Here is a 22,421-nt window from a genome sequence, read left to right as displayed (position 1 = left end):
GAGGGTTTAAAAGGAAATTTGTCCTAGGTGGATTCCAAGGGAAGATCGAAGGATGATGGTTTTAGGTCTATGAGATGGAAGATACCAGAATGCCTTACTTAATGTTCCTGAAGCCATTTGGTGTCCACGAGAGTGACTGTGTATAAGAACCAAAAGACACGCAAGCTAAAGTGGACAAATTTAGAAAACAGAACATTGGCACAAAGAGACGGACAGGTTCCTGGTGGTGGTGGGGGGGGGGTCTCTGCAGGTGCCTGTACCATCTAGACATCACTGCGGCCGTCAGCCAGCAGGTCCTGGGGCAAGACCGTGTAGCTCCGAGCAGCAACGGGACATGGATCAACTCCCTTTTGTAGCTCCACTTGGGCATGGAAGCTAGATAGACCCTCACCCTTTGGATCATAAAAGCCTCCCATTCTCATTAGTGTGAAAGGGTTCTTTCTTCATTTTTTCAATAAAATATTTCAAACATACAGAGAAGAATAATATAACGAACCACTCTTACCCACTACCCAGCTTCATCAAACCGCAACATGTATAACATTTTGATACAATATTTTTGAACTAAATCTTTACTGATATATTTCAAGACCCCTTTGTAACCTAACCACCCTAATTTCATTCCCTTCTCTTCATTCCTGAAGTCTGTCATTCTCACACATGTTTCCATCATGTTACTGTGCATGTATGTCTTCATAAGCAATATACAGTATTGTTTTTAATGTGTTTAAAATATGTATTTTTGCTGGAAAAACCACCTTTATCTATGTCTATATCATCCTTCAAACAAATTCTTCAAATCTTCAAGGATTCTTCAAATCTTTGGTTTGTTTGCCCTTGGTTTTTAGATTTATCCATGTTAATATATACATATAGTTGTAGTAATTTTTAAACATTCCATCCATAGTAAAAAGTCTGACTTCATTTTTGAGGTTTCACTACTGACAGCCTTCAAGCTCCACCATTCTGCCCACGTCTGGGCAAGGGAATAAGAAAGTCCAGGGCTCACTGATTTGCCATTGGGAAGTTCAAAGAATCAAAGTCCTCTTATTGATATTTGGGTTGTTTCCAGGTTTATCACCATTATAAACAACACTGTGCCGAATATCCACATAGAGAGAATTTTTGGGATTTATCAGGAATCTCTTTAGAATAAATGTCTGGACTCATCATGAACTATTTCACTAGCTCAGGGCACAGTAACAGCCATCTGTCCTTAAATTTTTCAAATGAATCACTCAAAGCCCCACCACATTATTAGAAGGAAATCTAGTGTCTCTATTTTGAGAACTTGCCCTCTTTTTTTCCTGAAGTCTAAGAACCTGGAGATTTGCTCAGCTCTGCTTTATACATGCTAAAAAATCTGATATGATCACTAGAACCTTTGTTATCATTAGCTGAGTCAGAACATTTAAGACTGGCCCTGCCTGTCTATCATTATGCTCCTCTTTCTCTGTGTGTCCACTCATTGGTCTTCTTTCAGGTGTTGGAACAAACTATGAGCTCTCCTGCCACAGAGCATTTGGTGTTGCCTCTGTTAAGTGTTCCTTCTCCACCCCACTTAGCTCTTCACATGGTTAACTCTTAGTTAATCTTCACGTATCAATCTTAACTACACGCTTCTAAGGGAAGATTTCGCACTCATTCTCTGGCCTTACTATGCTTAGACACAAAGAAGAGGGCCCGTGCCCTAGTCTCTTCCTTGACAAAGCCCTTTCCATCAGCGGCACACAAACACATGCGCATATTTACTAAACTACCAGGCACCCTGTGACTCAAGAGCTTGCCTTGCACGAAGCATTAGTATAACATTAGTAACACCTTTAATCATAAATATCAGGTCTGATTAACTGACACCAATCAGGAACCAGGCAACACTCCCCCACATATCTTGCCCTTGTGTTCCTGAAATGAAAGATTTCATTCATACCATGAGGGTTTGTGGGTTGTACTGTTTCTTACACTGGAGATGGAAATGGTTAGGAAACACGGGGAGAATTTGAACCATGAAAATGCCTAGGTAAAAGAAAAGTCAAATTAATTAACTTGTCAAATCCTTCCTCTCAGATAGCATGAATACAATACATTCTTGCATAATGAAGTATCATTTCCCAGTAGTGCACAGCATCTATTTCTTTCTGTTTTGTTTTTCTTTGTGTTATAATTTATGATTTAGAGGTACTCATGGATTAGCATTATATATGCAAAAGTAGCAAATGGTGGCTGAGGAACATTTTGCAGTGTTAAATAATTCTTATTTTGCATAGATGTAGATCTAGATGTACAGAAAGTGCAAGAAAATATAGATTTTTTTATGTTGGTAATTAGATGGACATTGAATATGAGAATTGCAAGTTTTTCATTTTTATGTTATTTAATATGATTTAATAAATTTAAAATTAAATTTCAGCTTTATTTAAATATCTTATTTAAGTATTTGATATTTAATCATTTAAGAATACAATTTAATCATTGATGGAATTTGATATCAGATTGGAAAGGAAGATAACAGGATTTTATAAATAGAGAGATAGTGGTGCCATTCTCTGAGCAGGAAACACTGATTTGGGAGGAAATATCATCAGTTCAATTTGAGATTGGTTGAATATGAGGTAATTTCAACAATCCAAGAGAGATGTCAAGTTGACAGTTGGATAGATGGTTCCAGATTTCAGAGAAGAGAGTACTGTGACAGAAGATAGAATTACAATTTGAGGAACTTCATAATTTATCGGTCTGTTACACTAGGTAAACCAGAGGAACAATGGCCAACAGAGTAGAAGGAAAACTACCAGACTGTTGCTTTAAGGAAACAAAGGGAAGAATATGCTTCAAGAAGGAGTGGTTAAGAGCATTCATGTCATGCTCATGACATATCCAAGAATGCTGCTCTACAAGGGTAGGGATCTTTGTTTTGTTCTCTGATGTGTCCCAAGTGTTTAGAATATTCCTAGAATACAGCAGGTGCTCAATAAGTAATTATCAGATGTTGAATAAAGTAAGATGAAGACCAAAAAGTATCTTTTGGATTAAGCAATGTAGAGGTTATCAGTGAATCTGGAGAGGACTCTTTGGATGGAGTGATAGGGGAGTTGAAGTGGAGTGGCTGAGGACAGTGTGGGGTATGAGAAAATGGAAAAAATGTCGTGAATGTAGATAACTCTTTAAGGATGGTTGGCTGTGATGGAAGGAAAAGGGAATATGGGGTCAACAGAAGGTTTGGCTTTTGCTTAAATTTTTTTTTTTTTTTTGTAATAGAAAATGTCTAAAAGCTTGAAGAGAAGGATCAAGCTGAGAGTGGGGGTTGAACCTTCCACAGACAGAAGGGAAAACCAATAGTGTGCACTCTTGAAAAAGCAGGAGTGGTAGAGATCTAAGTACAGAGAGGGGCACTGGCCTCAGTGGAGGGAAATGTCCTCAACTGCAACAGCTGGAGAGGAAATGAAAGACATGCTGATACAGGTAGGTTGTATATTTGAAAATGAAGGAACGCCCATCAAGTGACTCAACATTTTCTTAGTAAAATAGGTTATGAAATTATTTGCTAAGATAATACATAAAGAAAGGTGAGGCAGAAAGAGGCTGGATGTTTGAGGAAAGGGCAATCAGTTAAAAGAGTTGTCACAAAAAGGGAAAAAATGTGACTAGTACATTAGAATTGAATAGTATTGAGGGTCCATTTGAGATTGGTCATTATTAATTTATAGAAAAATATATCTGCTCTGTTGGTGAGGACACTGTTCGAGTAGGCAGTTAGTTAGGTTCTAACAAGATAGCTGGAGCTCACCAATGAGGAAACCATGGCTAGCACTTCACAAGAAGCCAGATCAAACCAGATAGGCCCAAGATGGCAGGTACCATGACAGAAACCCCTGACCAAATAAGGAAGGAAAGGTATGGGATCCCTGCTTCCAAGAAATCCCCACCCCAGGAAATAAATATTCCACCCTCTTGCTGACAACTGTCAATAAAAGATAGAAACCCACCTTGCAGGTGTGCAGCTCCTTGAGCTTTTATGCCCGCATGTGCACATGCGCTTGCTCTCTCTCTCTCTCTCTCTCTCTCCCCGGAGCTCGCCTGCTCTCTTATCTCGAGAGTGTACTTTCGCTTTAATAAACTTTCCCACTTGTGTTACTAATCTCCCTGTGTTGCGTGTCTGTCCTTGAATTCATTCCTGTGACAAGACAGAGAACCCTCGGGGACTTCTTTGGGTCTGGCTGGGTTGAGGGCCCGGGGACTCCCCAGTTCACCTGCCAATAATAGGACCATTTAAAAAATTTTTGCTGCACAGCAACAGAAACAAAATGAACCAGAAAATCCCAGTTCTGCCTTTATGCTGGGCACAAACAGAATACCCTTGTTTGCCGACATTTCCCTAGAGACTTAATACATTTCCGGAGGCAAAAATGGTAACTCATTCAATTTGAAAATGAATTTTAAATGCTCAAAATCCTCTTAAAGAATTTACTTACAGCACATTGATATAAATACATGTTTATTGTCACTGTGATAGTTGATAAATTATGTTTGTATTTGACCATATGTTTATGTGGGTTTAAATTCACTGATGCTAACAACGTATATGGATTTGAAGCAACAAAGTGATTTTGTTTTGTCAACATGACCATTCCTTAAAGGTACATACTGCAATATATTGGAGTTAATTTGATTTGGAAAACTGACTTGTTAATGATTAAATTACTACTAAATCCATTTTTGACATTTAACAAAATTTAGAGCTCTAGTGGACATAAAATCACAGGTAGAGCAAATTAAGAGAAACTACACACAATATCATGCAAATGAGTCAGGGGGCTTTAAAACTGATATTCATTATTCATTTTTTGATAGGTGATAATCAGCTAAATTGCCATGCCACCTTTTACTTTTAAACATGATAATTTGACAATATTCAGCTCCATTTACAAAATAAAGGTAGACTAATGTAACATTTGGTCAATTCATATTTTCACTATGTTATTTGTGCATTGTATTCTTTGCAGAAAACACATGCTCCAGTACATGTAATATTTTGATTATACATCAAAATGAAAGATTAAAAATATAACCATATTGTAACCATCTTTCGTTTATATAGTTGAATTTTGCATTTTAAAATTAGCCAAATTGAATTCTTCACAAATATAATGTTATGAAGTTGATACGTTTGTGTTTTTAGAAAAAGGAAATTGCATATAAACTATGTTTATTATTCTTCAAGGAAATGTCTTTTTTAGGGGATTTATTTTCCAATGACAATTAAAGATAATTAACAAATATTTGTTAACTAAATCAATTTTAGGACTTTACATTTTCACTAAAAAGTTAGGTCACTGGGGTTTTATGAGACTCTTTGAATTCCTATTTCTTTGTGATTATAAACACCACAGAATATAGAATACAGACTTTAGGAAATATCCTGGATAATTTAATCCAATGAAAATTTGGATTGAGCCATAATTTGCTCTGCTTATGGAGGACTTAAATACTCAATTTGTCGTTAAATGCTTATGATTAGATCTCACAAAGTAACTGTTTGGAAGTTAATCACGGTGAAATTTAACTTCAGAAAACATCATACCACAAGAGAAGAGGATAAGGCGGTGATGACAGTTTAACAAACTCCCCTGGGTAGTAACCAACGACCCAGTCCTCTTCTCTGAGGTCTACTTATCAGATAGGATGAGTCATTTTGAAACAAAATGAAAGAAAAACTTTCTATCGTTGCCATCCCTCTTGTGTTTCTAATGCAGTTTGTTGTGGTTATGTAGACACATTTTAAGAAAACACCCTAGAAATTGCTGTGACTTTTCAGAATTACCTAGCCTGCAAAAGCTGTAGATTACCAGGATCTGGGAAGTGGCATAGTATTTGAGACCTCATTCATGAAAACAGGGCTGGAGCTGAAGGCTTAAGGAGAGATGACATGGGTCAGGACTCAAGGAAAAAGAAATGTAACATCAGAAGTAACAGGTTAATAAACCTGGAGTTGTATCAGAAATGAATCCTCATCAGTTTGAGGCCTGCGTGGGTCTGCCCATCATGGGAATATTCTAAGCTGGAGCCCAGATCCTACCTCTTCACCATTGGTGGTGGCATACAATAGAAAATGCCTATACTCCTACACCCGGTATATGAAAATGTGCTTTGTTTTGTGATAGAAAGTGCTTTTAAATCTATGCATATTTTCCCCTCCAAACATCCCAAAACACTTGATATTTTACAAGTGATTCCCTCTGTCTGAAATGTCTTTCCTTAATTCATATATTATTGCCTTGCTCCAGATTCCTTTCAACTTTTTGTCTGCCTAGCTTCTTCTTCCTTTACCTTTGGGGGGTGGGGGGGGGGTGCGGATGTCTTCTTTCCAATGCGTCATCATCCCTCACCTTTTGCTTTTTTTCTCCACATCACAACTCACTGACCCCAATTCAGATTAGGCCCTCCCACTTCTATATACCCATAAACATTTGTTCACAACCTCATTATAATAGTTTACTTTGTCTTATACCTGTTGATTCAAACATTTCACCATGGATTATCTGCCTCTGGATGACAATAATTCTGCCTTATTTTTCTTTTTATTCCCAGGGCTTTATACATTACTGCTCTGAATATTGTATCTTGTCTACAAAAGCTGCATCTGGTATGGAGAATTGAAAGTCTCCTTATTCATTTATTAGAACTCTTGGTATATATCACAAATTTTCTCTGCTGATCTTTCATTTGTCTTTTAACTTTGTTCAAGGTGTGGTTTTTGTTTTTTGTTTTGCTGCTGAAAATGTTAACATTCATGATGCCAAATCTGCCAATATTTTCCATAATGGCTTGTGTTTCATTTCTCATTTAGGAAGATATTTCCTATATGAAAATCGTGAACACAGTCTTCTGTATTTTCCTTCAATACCTTTATCATTTTTGTTTTCAGTCTTCTTAAGAACCATACATTTAGTCCAGGACCATTTTCATTAAGCTAACTCTGGAGAATTTTATAATCATTACTGTTTGGGGAAAAGCAGCTGGAAACTCTGACCATTATATGAACAACTTCAGTTTTCTGTGACTCAGAACTTCTGGAAGAATGAAAGCCTAGTGAATTGATGAAGATACATATCACAGAGGACTGATCCTAGAATTATAAAATGCCCCTAAAAAAGCAGGATTCAAGGGAGTAGTTTTTGGCTATGAGGTAGAGTACACACATAGGAAAGAATGTTTTAATGAACTTTGGTGTTACTGAAATTATTGCTTTAAAGTTTACAATTTTCACTCAGTTGCTGGTACATAGGATGTATTAGTTTGCTGGTGATGTCATGACAAAGCTGCTCAGACTGGGTGGTTTAAACAACAAAAATTTATTTTCTCACAATTCTGGAGACTAGATGTACGCGATCAAGGTGGTTTCTTCTTATAGACGGCTGGCTTCTCACTATGTCTTCATATGGTTTTCCCTCTGTGTGTCTCTGTGTCCTACTCTTCTCTTCTTATAAGGGTACCAGTCACATTGGATTAGGACTCACCCTAATGACCTCATTTGAACTTCATTACCTCTTTGAAGACTCTGTCTCCAAATATAGTCACATTTTGAGGTATTAGGGGTTAGCACTTCAACATAGGCATTTGTGGGGGTACACAATTCACCTCATAACACAGGAGTTCATTGATAGACCTTGTATCCAGTGAGTTTGTAAATTTTATTATTTCGAACTCCACTCTGCTTTTCAGTGGGTTTCTACTAAGCTTCTTAGCCACTTTACCTGAGAAACTTAAAAATAGGGCAAATGTCTAGAGGGGAAAACCACTGAGATCTGGAGTTACTTTGTGCCTCCTATCTCACCAGGATCTTGGCCCCTCTAATCACAGCACCCTGACCTCCCGACATTTGTCTCTCTCTTGTCTTGTGAGATTGTGCTCTGCTGGTGTCTCCACTCCTTCACCATGGCTTTCTGCCTGGACTCAGTCTCTAAATCAGAGACAAGATATGCTGATGCTCACAGGAAAAAAGTGACTCACCTTTCTGTTCTCCTTCATCTAGGATCTTAGTCTATCAAGTGTTGGTTGCCTCAGCAGCCCTGTGATGCTTTCAATATATATATTTAAATAAATGTTATATATTTCTATAATAAATATTATTTGATAATATATTAATATATAGTACTATATATTATATTAATATATACCATTTATATATAAATATATGTTTATATTTATCTTCATATACATATATAGATGGATAAACCCAGATTTTCTAGTGATTTCTGGTAGACGTCTTGTCTGCCTACCCTATGCTCGTTTATTCCAGCTTGAAGCAGTAGTCTTCCATGAGTGAATCCATTTGACTCTGGAAGTTTGCCACCATTTAAAATACCCACTCTCAGTTAACCTAAAAACATCAGCTTCCCAATGTACATTGGACATGAAACTATGATAATTTTCTTAACTGCCAAGTTAAATGTCAGTTCAATTATATTATTATTAAGAGATTTAATTGATAGCACCATTACAGAACATACGAACATTTTATTCTATTTACAAGGAAATCAAAGGTTCTTGTGGTTTTTTTCATCCAGTTAAGTAATTTAGCTTTTAGTACATACACTAAGAAAAACGAAGTAAAAAATAAGATTTTTTTTTTAATAGTAAAATGTCTAAAATACAATTAAACAATTTCTCTTAAGGGACATCTGAGTGGCTCAGTCGGTTAAGAGTCTGCCTTCAACTCAGGTCATGATCTCTGGGTCCTGGGATCCAACCAGCATCTGGCTCCCCTGCTCATGCTCTCTCTCTCTCAAATCAATAAATAAATAAAAATTTTTAAAAACAATTTCTCTTAAATAATACCTATAGCTATATGTGCCATAAATTTTTACAGCAGAGTATTTACTACATCCAGCACATATTTTGTTATAAGTGTCAGCCCCTTTATCATTACATGTGAAAACCAGTAAGATGAAAAACTATGTATATTATGACCAAAAGAGTTTTTGCAACTTAATGTTTAACATAATCTTTGTTCAGTAGTAGAAAATACCAATTTTGTTTACTTACTAATAAAACTCACCAATTTTATTTCACTTGCCATTGTTGACACTGATTAATGACCATTATTAACACAATTGAATTTATACATGAAACTAATTTTCCAAGGATCATTTAGGACCTTGACCAGTCATCTTGCATAATTCTGAAATTAACCAGTTATATTTATATTAGTAAGCTACCACACACATGAATAGTATTGTTTTTCTCTTAGGAATGGCCTATTCTAAGAAAAAAAAAAAAAAAAAGAATGGCCTGTTCTACATTAGGGATACAAGTTCTTTTTATTTTTTTTCTTTAAAAAGTGGTTTAAAAAATGGTTTTAATTCTACTCAATTTGCTTCAGTTTGGTGTTGTTTCAAAGATGTGATAGAAGTCAGAAAATATTATTATAAAACCTTAACAATGATAATGCATAAGGCATCAAAACTGACTGCTCATATTAGGGTTGATTAAACATTCAAGTTCTAGAACCAGAATATCTGCGTTTGAATCCCGGTTCTACAACTTATTAGATGTCTGACTTATGTAAGTTCGATCTATCAACATTTCTAACCCAGGCACCTGATCTATGAATGAGAGATATAAATACTATCCAATATTACTCACAAGGTTGCATGAGTTAATACACTCATGGCACTTAGAACAGTGCCTGGTACACAGTAAGCACGCAATAAATGCCAACTAATACCATTTTTTAAAAAGATTTTATTTATTTATTCATGAGAGGCAGAGAGAGAGGGGGGGGCAGAGGCAGAGGGAGAGGCAGACTCCCTGCAGAGCAGGGACCCCGATGCAGGGCTCGATCCCAGGACCCCACAATCATGACCTGAGCCAAAGGCTTAACCGACTGAGCCACCCAGGTGCCCGCTAGTATCATTTTTATACAGTGAAATTAAATTAAAATAGACTGATACCGTCCAGAAAGGTAAATTAATTCTTAAGAGGTCGACTAGAATTTAGGAGCTGGATATAGCAGTGAGTCCCACCTAATTTGGTGATAATTTGACTAAATATTTGCCCTCCATAATCACCTTACCAAGTTACTATATTTTCAGCAACCTTTTCTGTGTTCTCTTCTATTTCTCTCCTTCCTTCTTACTGTTTGTGCTTCCTGTCATCTTCTTACCCTATTTCTCCACTTACTTTTTTTTACTTGCTAACAATCTTAATTATGTCTTCATTGTCTTAAAATTTAACCAACCTAACAAAAAAAGGCATTCCCAGTATCATCTTAGACAGTCTCCCCAATTCTGTTTTTACCACCAAACTTCTTGAAAATGTTGCCTAAACTGACTGATTCCCTTCCCTCTCCCCTCTCTTTCCCTGCCTCCTCCCCTTTTCCCACATACTTAACACAAACTAATGAGTTTATGGTGGAAAACTTTAAGCTAGAAAGGCAGAAAGTATGAAAAACAACAGAAGAGATAAGTGCATATTTCTGGAGCGTCAGTTTTGCTCAGTGGCAAGTAATTAACAGTGATAGTGCTCTGTAAAAACAAGTACATATATTATGGAGTAGAGTACTAGTTATGTGAAAATTTTAAGATAAATAAAAGTTTAAAAAATTGAATTTAAGATTCAGTTTTGGCTTAAGTTTTCTTTCCAGACCTCCAGAGGCATATAATGTCTGGATAAGAGCTGGTCCTCCCAGTCCTAGCGGGTGCTATGATTCAAACTTGTATGTAAAGCTGACACCCTGATCTCTCCACTGTAAAATTCAATGCGCAACCTTCTTCTAATGGTTTCATGCAACAATGATTTTAGCCTGAATTGTTTATTTCTTGAAGAATTACAAAACAGTGATTCAGTTATTTGCCCTGCATTTTTAGTCATAATTGTTCTGTAAAGAGTGACATCTCTACCTTAATTTTTGTCATTTAACAATACGTCTAGCAGATCTTCCTTATTCTTTTTCTACAGCTGCATAATATTTCATTGTGAGAATGTCCCATCATTTATTGAATGAGCTCTTTATTGAAGAACAATTGAATCATATCCATTTTTTTGCTATTGCAAATAATGTCAGAGTAAATAACCTTGAGCGTAAATCATTAAAAATTTTTTGCAAGATGTATTTTTGGAAAGAGATTCCTAGAAATGATATTGCAGAATCAAAGGATAAATGTATATTTTAGAAGATAAGAATTTGGCCTTCTTAGACTTTACGACCTCTTGCCCATTATCTCAATGTTGATAATATTATGACAGTATCAATAATACTGACTACTTAGTGAAATGACATATTACATTTCCTTTTTGTACTTTGTTTTACTCTTTCTGAAATTGAAAATGCCTTTTAGATATTTTCAGTTGTATTATTTTCTACAAGGCCAAATTAACTAGGTGCTCAATCAGTCCTGTTTTATTCCTGGATCCTTCTGTCCTCACACAGGAATCTTTGCACAGCTCTTGTCCTTAGGTTTTCCCTCGACATTTCCGGGAAAATCCCTTTGGCTCTTTGCTGTGTAGGATCCCCAGTTATCTAGATCCTGAAACTTGTCTCTTGGTAGAGTATATCCTTCAGCGTTCTGAGAAAGGATTCATGCAAGATAAAATTTTTGAGGACTCATATGTCTGAACGTGTCTTTAGTCTACTCTCGCACTTTATTGCGTGTCACACTGGTTCTAAAGCCTGGGTCAGAAGTCAGTCTCCCTTAGAATTTTGAAGATTTTGCTTCAATTCCTTTTTCTTCCCAGTATTGTTTTTGAGATGTATGATGCTATTCTAGTGCCTGTGCCTACCTTTGCTTGGAAGGTCATGGCCAGACCAGATGTTGGCTTAATGAGAAAGTGTGGGATTGTGGCTTTGCAAGACTTCCATCATGTGTTATTAGTTATGAATTCTGGGCCCTTGAGTGCTTAATCTAGCCCAATGTTGCCTACACTTCTGAGCTCTGCTCACCTGGTTCTCCTCCCTCTCACGAGCTGCCTTGCCCACATAACTTTCAGTGTCTTTCTGAGCCAGGGGAGCCATATTTGTTTATTTGTATCCTTGTCTTGTATGTATCTTTGCATCGTTTGTTTATTGGTTAGTTCAAGAAATAAAGTGAAGGCATCTTTAAATTATTAGTCATCATTCTTGCCAATATCTGAAGCTGTACCAATTCTTTGTGATCTTGCTTTTATGAATTTCTCTTATCCCCAGCATTTTGAAATTACAAAGTACTTTATTTTTTTAACTGTATGATTCCTTTTTATGTAAGTTTTAAAACAAAACTTAAGCAAAGCATTTTTAAGAGAATCATACATTAGGTGGGAAATTACAAGGAAAAGCAAGGAAATAACATAAGATCCAGGATTGTGGTCACCCGTGGGGGTGGGGAGGTGCTATAGAGCGACAAGGTACTTTATTTTAATGTCTCCCCCATCCCCCACCCCCAACCATCTGATGAACCATTTTGACTTGGAAGCTCAGGTTGTTTAGTTTGGAAAAACAGTTTCATAGTCTTGAATTATTTCTTTTATAATTTCTGCCCTTCCAATTTCTCTGTTCTCTCTTTCTGGAACTCCTTTCAGCCAAATGTTATCTTCCTGGATGAATTCTCCAATTTAATTTTTTCTCATGTATTGTCCACAGATTTGTTTTTTTATTCTAGAGTCTCAGAGATTTCATTGGCTATTTTCCAAACCTTCTATTGAATTTTTCAGTTTGAGTACCATTTTTTTTCATTACCCAATATATTTTGTTCCTAAAATGTTCCTTGAATTCTTTTGTTTCTCATATGCAACATCATATTCTTTGTTGAAGTAATTAGAGGATTTTCTAAAACACTTTCTTCTGTTGCTGGCTTTGTTTCTGTTTCCTATGAATGCCTTTCTTTGTTCTTTGTCTTTCATGTTATAGACATTCCTTAATTATTTGGTTTTCTTAATTATCCATCAAATTTAAGAGTAAGGTATCAAAAAGCTGATTAGAAGCTATGTATTCATGGATGTGTCTTGGCTGGTAAGCTTTCAACAGTATGATTGTCTAGAAACAAAGTTCTTTTATTCGGGAATCCACAAACATCAGTATCTGTAAGCTTTTTATCTGGAGCTGATCAATTTCTTTAGAATAGGATACTCCCATCTTTTGCCTGATAAGTATTCTATTCTATCCATTTCTGCCCGCACTCTGGGAGCTGAATATAACAAAAAGGCATGAGCTTCTCAAAATTTCGTGTGCAGATTCTTACTTACTCTTTCCTATTATCAGTGCAGCACCTCATCCCTGTAATCTGGGTTTCTGGTGTTTCTGAATCTAGAGATTTTCTGGTTCACCTTCCCTAGATAATACTTCTCTGGCTTCATCTGAAGGTAGAGAGTGGCTTCATCGTCTGGTAGTTTAATGTGCTTGGGGGTAAAGAAGTGGTATCTTTGTTGTCCAAAACTTTTTAGGCAGACTTTCAAACAATCTCACTGTTTTCAGCCATTCACTCACCTTACCCTGCTTCCACGATACTTGGTGTCTCCTAGTTCTTGAGACTTTCTGGATTTCTGTGGATGCAAATTAGCATATCTTTCTTTGGTATTCCTCTCAAAAATCTTTTAGGTGATAGTCATTCCTGCTCTGCTTAAAAACAGATTCTACTCATTCAGTTCACTTTCAATCTCTAATTAATTTGTTTAACTCTCTAGTCTACTATTGATTCCTGTTTTATTCTCTTTATTCCTGCGTATTTATACATTTTGAATGAGAAGTTGGGGGCTGGAGAAGAGATAAATGCATATGCTTTTCACCATGTTATAACTATAAATCCATCTTCATAATATTTAACATTACTTCTCACCTGAATTTTATGTGTGTAGGTAAAAAAAAAGATCACAGGAAAAATGCTGTGGTGATAGACAGTTTTCCTACTGGAGTGATATTTGAGCTGAGATCTGATAAATAAGCAGAAGTCAAATCAATTGAAAGTAAGGCAATGGACATGGTAGAAACCAACCCTGGCCAGGAAGATGCACATGCAGAGAATCCACAAAGGAGGAGGGGGAATGGTACATTGGAGAACCCAAATGAAGGCTTCACTCAAGACAGCAAGGACAGTCCACTTTTGAGAACAGGTTGGAGAACTAGAGAAGGGTCAGATCATGAAAGAGTTTGGACACTTATTTAGAAATGTGGTCTTCATTCTGATGGCCTTTGGAAGGTTTAAGCAATGAAGTTACATGATGAGGTTCGCTTTACAAAAATCTTCCCAGTCGCAGTATGGGGGATGAATTGGAAGGAGACAAAAATTGATGTAGGGAAATAATGTATTCTAATGATAGTCCATATGAAAGAAAATGGTAATGAGTGCCTGCATATTGTGGGACAACATGAGGAGAACTGGATAAATTTTAGAGATTTTTAACAGTAGAGTTGGATTATTGGAATTGATTGGTTAATTTAGTGTGGCATGTAGTGAGAGGTAGCAGTTGAGATGATCCCTAGGTTTCAGATTTGCATAACTAGATGGATATTGGTGTCACCTAGTGAGATAGAAAATATAGGGGGAAAGCCAGGTTTGGGGGAAAGATTATAAATGTTGTTTTAGATAATTTTAGTTTGGTGCATGAGATATCAATTAGGCAAATGATACATGGCTGGGAACTCTCAAGAGAGCTCTAGGTTGGAGAAACAAATTTACAAGCTTTGTGGATGATAATAAAAGTCACAAGTCCGAATTGATCACATCAGAAGAGAGAAAATGCCTATGCTCTTCAAGAAGAAAGACTCACAGGTACAAAATTTGTAATTTGATAAAGGTTAGCTCTGTATAAGGATAAAATGGCTTATAAACTTCCATCCTCTGTTTTAGAGCCTGGCATATAGTAAAAACTATATGTGACTACATTGAACAATAACAAAAAAGACAATGATTAATTATAAGGCTCTTTAAATTCATCACTCTCACTTGATTTGCAAAGAATTATCTTCATCAACCTTCTTTTCCTATCCAAATCTTACCCATGACTCATGATCATCAAGTAGCACAATTGTTATAAAATCTCCTGATACATCATTTCCAAGAAGTGGTTATTTCCTCCTTGAAACCACAGCACTTTGTTGGTATCTCTGTCATGATACCTGTATTTTCTTTTTATTTTAGTAATTTATATTACTTATCTCTTTTTCTATTTCATCAGTTTCTTGAGGACAAGAGCTAAAGCTTTTCAACTTTGTATTCTACACATCTGTCTAGTGTAATGGCTGACATGAAGTAGATGACCAATAAATATTTATTTAATAAATGCAGGAATGCATCATTATGCTCAGACATCAGTTGCTCCAACAACTCAGTTGCAAAATCCTAGGTCCCAGGATAATAGCCTTGTCATATCCTGGGAGCAGTGAAGCACAAACTTTAGAGAAAGCTCACATTCTTTTGGATTTCTGTGGTCATGTAGTCTATCACATTTTTTACCTAGAAGAAGGTAGGCTCATGCACTTGTATTTCAAAATGGATTTATCTCTAAATGAATACACCATAAGCCAAAGAGAAATTTTTATTTTCTTGAAATTATTTTAAATTTAAAGTTAAAAATTTCTATAGATTTTTTCTTTCAATTATCAAGCAACACTAGAAGGGAGAGACATTTAGTGCTATTATTTATATTTATGTGTGCACATACATGTATATGTATATATACACACACATTATTTTTAAAGATATCCAGAGATAAAAGCTCCATAGCTTTCTGCAGATTATGTAACACTAACCATCTTTATGATTAGTAAGTTCTTTATGTTACACTAATGTTTTTAATGTACTTTTGTTCAGATGCAGGATGAATAATCAAAACTGCTTGTCAGCAGTTTTCTTATTTCCTTATTTCTACTTTTCATTTATTTGAAGACAGTTATTAATTTGTCCCTAGTTAACTTAATGTGGAGACTACATAGCTTCAATTTTTCTCATTATGTGCACCTTATTTTCCATCTTATTATTTAATAAGTCCACTGTTGGCCATTTCCAATTTTTATATAGCCTTCTTAATTTGTTTTAGGAAGATTTTATTATAGTGCATTAAATAATTATCCAGCACCAGTATTATCTTATAATTTTCTTTCAAATTTTCTAGGAATATTTAATAATTAACATAATTTATAAATTTTAAAGGCCAATTTTTCTTTGCTAAAATGACTTTCTATTTTTTTAGTTGTTCCATTCTTAAATCAAAGTATTAGATAGAAGAGAACCATAGCAATTATTTTGTAAAAAAACATGTTTTTGAGTTTAAAAAAAAATGCCTTTAAATACCAATCCATAATGAAGGTTAATTAAAACTGTATATTTTTCCCTTAGCTATCAACAACTAGTTTTGGCATAGATTATTGGATTTATAATTAGATGTAATTTGACTTAATTAGTTGGCTATAGCTCTTAATTATGGTATACCTTTTCCCATTATGGCCACTGTAACAGCAGCTTAGGATAAACGTTGATGATCCCCCTCGCCAGTGGGACTAGCTCTATCCCTTGGGTTATTTGTGTGATAATGAGAATGAGATTTCAGGAGCGTGACAGACGGTCTAGGCATGAAATACTGTTTTGGCACAGCTCCCTTCAGTGCCTTTCAAAAATGGCAGCTTATTCTACGAAAAAAAAAAAGTTTCATGCGGATTATCGTTTTGGTGAGGTTTTCTACTGGGAGGAGTCAAAGGGAGACTTAGGCAAATATTACCAAAAAAACAAAAAAAACCCAAAAACTGGGAAAGTCAAGTATTGTTAGAAATTTCCTGAGATCTAAAATATTAACATGAGTTAACTAAATGTGCTTTGCTGAATAAAATAAGTCACGTGTGCTCTGAATCCCTGTGTTTAAGAATTCCATGATGCTATTTCAGCCTCACTCCCAAAATCTCTTCTTAAAAGGGATACGAGGAAAGAATGTGGTACCTCAGGAAGCTAAAATAAAGCAAGTTTGTATGTTTCCTATGAATAAAGTTGAAGTGATAGTAATCGTCAAAGAAAACATTTTCAGAGGAATCAGAGAAGGATGGTCCTCAGCTGTTGAACACTCACACGTGTTAGATGTAAGAGCACAGATCCGATGAGCCACAAAAATAGTTTGGTGTTGAAAATAAAAGATATCCACACAGATTATATGGTAATTTGGTACCACTTCTCTTATTTGCAGACCAAATCATTCTTAGTCCATTTCATAATAGCCAATTACAGGTTACTCAAGGGACATGGATCATGCAAATCAGCTCATATTTCACTGAGTGACTGTTTCTCGTGTGTTTTGAGCTATTATCTTCATTACAGTGCAGCATATGAATCCAACTCATCTGTACTGTAATTGCTATAAATCAAGCATTCGTTTGCCATTATTTATTGCCTACTATAAAGAGTTTTAATAATATTTAGAGGGCACTGCAATAAAAGCAATCATTTATTGTGTCTCCTTACAGGGTCACTCAAGGTTTTCAACAAAAGCCAATGTCATTTCCTAATCTTTTAATATTCATAAGGTAACATCACTTGCAAATGGTACATTATGATTTATAAACATTTCCTGGCCGTGAACATAAAAGCATCATTATAATTCCTTCCCAGGAAAAACAGTCAGATTCTGTGAGGCAAATAGCAACATAGGGTACCAGAGCCCTGTGCTCTTAGCTGGATCTTGTTTCTCTTTGTCCACTGCTCTTGATCATGCCACTTAAACTCAGGCTAACTATAAATTACAGAGGGCTTGTCAGAGCCCTTCTGTAAGAGAAGATCTGTGTTAGTATTTAAGAAGGAGGTTCTGACTTTTCCTCTCTCATCTCAGTCATAACAGAAGTGGCATGGTGCAGTAGACAGCTCTGAAGAAGAAGCCACAGAGACCTGGGCTCAAGTTCTATTTACATCAATTACTACATGTGTGACCTTGGACAAATGAGTTAATCTATATAACACCTGTCTTCTTTCATGTAAAATGGAAATAATAATACTTGGTCTACCTATTCAAAGAATCTCTGCAAGGATTATATGAAAGCCACTTGTAAAGTATAAAGCAATCCAATTATTAGGTGTAAGCACAATCTTCTTGTGAGAAAGGTAAAGAATTTTCCTCTAGAAGACCCTTTGTAAAATCATAAAGGACTGAAGAAATATATTAGTTTGTACTTTTCTAGAAAAACCATGGAATCTCAGTTCTCAGGCACTTATATCGACTATCCATATCAGTGTTAAATTTTGTCTACCGCATCTTTGCTTGGGCATCTCCAGTGATGGGCAACACTTTGCTCTTGTCAGCAATGTAGTAAATCTGATAGTTCTCCCTAATTCAGTGCTACAATCTATTTTATTTTGGGATAGACACAACAAGCCCAGTGTCTCTCTTCTTTATCAGTCTCTCCCATATTTGAAGACAAGCACATGTCCTTCCCAAGTCTTGTCTTTTCCATATGAAACATTTCCAATTCTTGCAATAATTTTTTATGAAACTTGATTTCAAGTTACTGGTATATCTGAGTCAATGTATTCTGAACAATAACTGGATCTGATTAAACTTAATTCAACTCTGTTAAAAAATACTGCATATTTACTATGTGCCAGAGATGTGCTAGATTTCAGAGATATAAAGCTGAACAAGGTGCAATGAGTGCCCCCTCAAGTGGCTCCTACTCTAACCCAGCCAACCTTCATATTTATGGCTATCTAGAGTACAACACAGTCAACTGAAATATACTGAACACATACTCTATGCCAAACTCTTTGGCATGGCCTGGGAATTCAGCAGATGAATTCTGCCTTCACCAAGGTTTCATTTTTGTGGGGGAGTAAATACAGGTAAAGAGTCATTTGTAAACAAGTTTATTAGGTGAGGGAGAAAAGAGTGTTTTAGAAAGAAGGAAGAGTGTCGTGTCCTTGAATGCACAGACCCCATTTCTATCTGGTTCCCTTGAAATCCCTAGTACCTAGCAAGTGCTTAGGACATAGTATGCATTCATGCCATTTTCAGGACTCTTATTTAGCCTAGTATGAGTTCTGGGTGGAACCCCACTTCCTGCCCCTATACTAAAAACAGGAAAGGGGATATGAGCCCACTTCTAGTATCCTCCCCTGGATAATAGCTGCATTCCTAACTGGAAATTAGTCTTCATATAAATTTAGAAGGTGGTTTGGGAATAAAGAAAAGACTTTTTGGAGAGTTCTCCCAACTTGATGGCTGGGATATACTGAGCACTCATGCACATTAACTGAGACTGATGCATTGGCCACAATAACACACAGGTTACTCTGGACACTGATGCTCAGAAGGAGGATGGGTCTGAACACCAATACAGTGACTACTCTAAACACACACTCTAAACACAACTGATTGCTCCAGACCTTCCTAACAGTGGTCACAATCACAACTTCTAACATACCAACTCTCTCAGACAGATACACTATTTCAGAGCTTCCACCCTGGAGGGCAAACAGACCACCATGGGCTGTGGATCACCTAGTCTTACCAACTAGTCCCAGTACTCTAGGCATCCCAGGGAGGTCAGGATGAGATCATTTGCAAGGCCCAAAGTCTTCTACCTAGCCATATAATATACTTCTATCTGATAAAATACTGGCTCTCTAAGGATCCACAGAATATTATTTCCAAGTTATAACTCCAGCCACTGAATGGATCAGCACCTAATGATTGTGTGACCATCACCAACTCTTAACCTGTAATTAACATCAGTGACCAAGACCTTTTGATTATGACTGCTAATGAGAATACTGTTTCTCAGTATTTCTTTACCTAATCTTTCTAAAATTAATTTCAGCATGAAGACAAAGTAAAACATTAAAAAATTCTATTTTTAACTTACTATTAAACATAAATATACATATCAAAATCTAATTATTTTTGAGACTCACAAAGACAGACTTTTACACAAAAGTGGTTTTTATTTTCTGATATCTGTATTTAGTTGTGGTCAACTATAAATTGTTCTCTCAAGAACATGATAATTGGATTTCTTCTTTCCTTCCTTCCTTCCCTCCCTCCGTTCTTTCTTTCTCTTTCTTTCTTTCTTTCTTTCTTTCTTTCTTTCTTTCTTTCTTTCTTTCTGTGGGACACTTCACAAATTTGTGTGTCATCCTTGTGCAGGGGGCCATGCTAATCTCTGCAGTTTCAATTTTAGTATATGTGTTGCTGAAGCGAACACTGATCACTGGATTTCTTAAGTGCTATATAAAAGAACATTTTTCCTCAGCTTAAAATGGAATATTGAAATATATATGAATAAATACCTAAATGTGCTAAGCACTAGGAAAAAGTTATGCAATATTGGGTATAGCCATGAGATAGAATTTTCACCAAAAATGTGACAAATATTTACAATTTGATAACATACAGCCCTACCCTATATACCCTACAAGGACTAAGTGCAACACAGTGTTGTTGTTTTGTTTTGTTTTTTAATTTTATTTTATTATGTTATGTTAGTCACCATACATTACATCATTAGTTTTTGATGTAGTGTTCTGTGATTCATTGTTTGCGTATAACACCCAGTGCTCCATTCAATACGTGCCCTCTTTAATACCCATCACCAGGCTAACCCATCCCCCCTCCCCCCTCCCCTCTAGAGCCCTCAGTTTGTTTCTCAGAGTCCATAGTCTCTCATGGTTCGTTCTCCCCCTCCGATTTCCCCCCCTTCCTTTTTCCAAGGGAGACAAACCATAAGAGACTCTTAATCTCAGGAAACAAACTGAGGGTTGCTGGAGTGGTGGGGGGTGGGAGGGATGGGGTGCCTGGGTGATGGACACTGGGGAAGGTATGTGCTATGGTGAGTGCTGTGAATTGTGTAAGACTGATGAATCACAGACCTGTACCTCTGAAACAAATAATACATTATATGTTTAAAAAAAAAAAAGAAGATAATAGGAAGAGAAAATACAACACAGTTTTTACAGCTATATCCTGACCTACCAACTCCACATTTGTAAATTCATACTAAAAACTACAAAGAGATATGCAATGATTTGTCTCTAAGAATATATATAACATTCTTGCTTATAGTATCAAAAACTTGGGAAAAACTTATTTACTTATATAGATTAGTAAAATTAATGTTGGGAGTCTCTATCAACATTCTTTTCAGCCCTTAAGAATATTATAGATGAATATTTATTGACATTAGAAAATAATTTATTGTTCATTTCTTAAGAATAGGTTATAAGAAAGTATATAAAGTTTAAATTTTTATAAAATAAAATTACATGTATCTATATACATAAGACGTAATTCTAAGGCTAGACACTGAAAGAGTAACATGGTTTATCTTTGGGTAGTGGATACTATGGGTTGTTTTTAAAAATTTTGTCTTGACTTTTCTTTATTTTTCACTTTTATTTTTAACGTTAATGAAGGTCATAGTAGAAAAATAGCTAAGGTGCAGATTAACAAGGGTCTTTAATACTCTGCGAAGGACCTAAAATTTTATTCTGGATGTAACAAAAATATTCCAGGTTTTTAAAGAAGGGAAGCAAAATGCTCAGATGAATAGCTGGGAAGATATCCAACAGTTGGTATCAAAGTTTCTCTGAGAAATTTTTTTTTTTATACAAATAAAGATTTAGATAACTATTTCAAAATGGCAGATAAAGTCCTGAAAATAGGCCTGAAAAAGGATAGGTAAACAAGGTAGAAGCAAAACCACTCCACATAAGAAATGATCAGGAAGGTAAAGGTGAGGGATATCAGAGAAGACAGGAGGCACAGTGAAACTAGAGGAGAGAGAGAGAAAACAAAAAATATTAGAGAATATGGCAGAAGGCCAGGATTGCATAAAATCATGTCTGGTGAGAAGTTTCCAGTGGTGGGGAGGCTGAAGTAATTTTTAGCACAGAAATATCAAACACTGCATTCTTAGTTGGTTCCAATGCTGTGATATAAACCTGCTCCTTCACCTACACCTTCGGTAAAGTCCAAGTTCACACAGGTCAGGATGGAGGTGTTTAAAGAATCAAGTGTTGGAGCCATAAAGGCCAGTCAGTGAGTGTTATTCAGACAGACCTGAATCAATGCTCCATTTTTCAATTTCTATGGAAACTTGGGCAAATGTCTTAATGAGATGCTGTTTTCTGAGTTAACATTTGATAACTGCTCTACAAAAATGTCAGCAAATATTATTTATTGACTGCTAACCATGTGCCAAGAGGGATTCTAAGGGGTGTTACAGGTATTTCTTCACTTAATCTTCAAGATAACCCCGTAAAGGTATAATCTATTTTATTTATACCCTCAGTGTGCCTCAGGTGAGAAAACGAAGGCACACTGGGGTTAAATGACTTATTTGAGGTCACGGAGCTTGACAGTGAAGAAGCTGGAATTTAAACCAGTTATTCCAGTTCCAGAGCAGGTACTTTCATCCACCCATGTTCTACTGCTCCTCGGAGGCTGGTCACAAGGTAGAGAGGACTAAGTAAGATGACGTA

At 36.0% G+C, this 22,421-nt stretch overlaps 1 non-coding gene across 1 annotated transcript; it reads right to left on the bottom strand.

The window, feature by feature from the left end:
- Positions 1–20,043: 20,043 nt before the first annotated feature.
- On the bottom strand, positions 20,044–20,146 carry LOC118522491 (U6 spliceosomal RNA). Its single transcript, XR_004910650.1, has one exon. It is a non-coding gene; the product is annotated as a U6 spliceosomal RNA (small nuclear RNA).
- Positions 20,147–22,421: the final 2,275 nt, after the last annotated feature.

The sequence above is a fragment of the Halichoerus grypus genome, chromosome 4 (assembly GCF_964656455.1).
Source record: "Halichoerus grypus chromosome 4, mHalGry1.hap1.1, whole genome shotgun sequence".
NCBI classification, from domain to species: domain Eukaryota; kingdom Metazoa; phylum Chordata; class Mammalia; order Carnivora; family Phocidae; genus Halichoerus; species Halichoerus grypus.
This window is presented reverse-complemented; position numbering and strand designations above follow the sequence as displayed.